The sequence below is a fragment of the Anomaloglossus baeobatrachus genome, unplaced genomic scaffold (assembly GCF_048569485.1).
Source record: "Anomaloglossus baeobatrachus isolate aAnoBae1 unplaced genomic scaffold, aAnoBae1.hap1 Scaffold_256, whole genome shotgun sequence".
Lineage (NCBI taxonomy): Eukaryota > Metazoa > Chordata > Amphibia > Anura > Aromobatidae > Anomaloglossus > Anomaloglossus baeobatrachus.
This window is the reverse complement of record NW_027442123.1, coordinates 195,648-198,436: the sequence shown is the minus strand read 5'-3', so window position 1 is coordinate 198,436 and position 2,789 is coordinate 195,648.

Below are 2,789 nucleotides of genomic sequence, written 5' to 3'. Positions count from 1 at the left end.
ACTTATACAATGAAAGATGTACTATACCACCCCTGGCTAACTTACAAGTTTTAAGTTGTACAATATAAGTTTGCGACGTTATATTCGCCCCCAGGGCCTGGGGGAATAAACCTCACAACAACTTGACCGCAAAAAACACCCCGGATTTCTCCGTTGATTAGGCTGGAACCGCTATGTACAGGATTGACCTGTTATACTTCCAGAGCGGACGTTTTGAGGCCAGTGGCCGCGACTAGTGCTGGCTCTGGGGGAGATGTATGGTTACCGACATCCCTCTTTACAGAGCCTTTATAACACTTCACAAGGCCACAAACCAGCCGGTCCCGTATTCTCCCAAATGTACTTTCGAAATCAAGCAGTACGAAGCCACTGAAAGCACCAAGATGTTGGCTGCGGACAACAATAAGATCAGCGGTAACTACTCAGCCTCCCCAGCGGGCAGTCCAGACCGTATCCAGTGTCAGCTGACTGATTCCACACAGGAGGAAGTTGCTTGGCAGGTTAGCACCACACAAGGCTCCGATCTGCTTCCAAACGAGCAATGCAGAACCGCTGGAGGTACCAATGTATCCTGGTTGCAGACAAAGGAAATGTCAGCGGTAACCTCTCAACCTCTCCAGCAGGCAATCCGTACCGTGTCCAGTGGAAGCCGGTTGATTCCACACGAGGGAGAGATTACTTGGCAGGTTATCACCGCACAGGTGAGGTAGGCAAAAACAGAGTCCTGATCCGACACGCGTTTCGGGGGCGTGTAACGGCCCCCTTCCTCAAGGATAACTCAGCTGTTGCCTAGAGCACTATTTATGCATATATTTAATTGGTTATAATTTGCATAAAATTAAACAATGTTTAAATTCAACCAACATTCAATGACCACTACATATATCAATTTGTGAAAGACCGTTCATAATAGCCATATAATATAATTATGTGCAAAGGTTTTTCTAAAGGTTTTTCTAAAAAGACCTATATATAGCCTTGCTTGTATCATCATATACTGGGAAGACAATGTGTATATATGCATATGCTTTTTTTCAACAATAAATTTAACAAAAGGACATCATAAAGGTGTAATATAAATTTGCTATAATATGAAAAGCCCCTTATATCTACATCAACCTTGGGCAAGTGAAGCACCAGTATTGGGCCCGCTTCTTTTCAACATATTTATAAATGACCTTGTTGGGGGCATGCGGAGTAGAATTTCAATATTTGCAGATGATACTAAACTCTGCAGGGTAATCAATACAGAGGAGGATAATTTTATATTACAGGGAGATTTATGTAAATTGGAGGATTGGGCTGAGAAGTGGCAATTGAAGTTTAATGTAGATAAATGTAAGGTCATGCACTTGGGTAGAGGAAATAAAATTTATAATTATGTACTTAATTGTAGAGCACTGGGTAAAACAGACACAGAAAAAGACTTGGGTGTATGGGTGGATGGTAAACTTCACTTTAGTGGACAGTGTCAGGCAGCTGCTGCCAGGGCTAATAAAATAATGGGATGTATTAAAAGAGGTATAAGTGTTCATGAAAAAAATATAGTTCTACCTCTGTACAAGTCACTAGTGCGACCGCACTTAGAATACTGTGTACAATTCTGGTCACCGATATATAAGAAGGATATAGCTGAACTGGAGAGGGTGCAGAGAAGAGCGACCAAGATTATTAGAGGAATGGGTGGGCTGCAATACCAAGACAGGTTATTAAACTTGGGGTTATTTAGTTTGGAAAAACGAAGGCTTAGGGGGGATCTAATCACAATGTATAAATATATGAGGGGACAATACAGAGACCTTTCCAAAGATCTTTTTACACCTAGGCCTGCGACTGGAACACGGGGGCATCCGCTACGTCTTGAGGAAAGAAGGTTTAATCATAATCACAGACGAGGATTCTTTACTGTACGAGCAGTGAGACTATGGAACTCTCTGCCGCATGATGTTGTAATGAGTGATTCACTACTAACATTTAAGCAGAGCCTGGACGCCTTTCTTGAAAAATTTAATATTACCAGTTATGTATATTAGATTTTATGACAGGGTATTGATCCAGGGAACTAGTCTGATTGCCGGATGTGGAGTCAGGAAGGAAATTTTTCCCCATTGGAACTTGTTTGCCACATTGGGTTTTTTTTGCCTTAATCTGGATCAACATGTTAGGCTACGGGTTGAACTAGATGGACTTAGAGTCTCCCTTCAACCTTAAAAACTATGATACTATGATACTATGATATGATACCAATTTTAATATATATTATGCATATATACACATATATCTCCATGACAATCGCTTTTTTTTTTTTTTTTTTTTTTTTTTCCTTCTCTCCGTATTATTATCAGTACCTATTACTCCTCTACCTATAAAAATATAAATTAATTAAAAGCAAACAGTTCTATATCATTATTGAGTCCATATGGTTTCAAGGTGTTCAATTCAAAAATCCATTGGCTTTCTGCTCGTGACATTTTTTTAATGAAATCGCCACCTCTCCAATCCTTAGTTATTTTTTGTACGCCCCATACTTGGGATCCTTTAAAGGACCCTCCATGTTTTAACACATAATGTCTGGATAGGGGGTGCTTAGTACATTTATTTTTAACACTTCTAATGTGCTCACCCACCCTTTTCCGTAGGGGTCTAATAGTTCTCCCAATGTATTTTTTCTGACAGGGACATTGAATGCAATATACTACTCCCTTTGATTGACATGTAATAAATTCTCTAATCATGACTTCTGACTGCCCCTGTAAGAAGGATTTCCGTGAAATATTTTTTGTATTCTT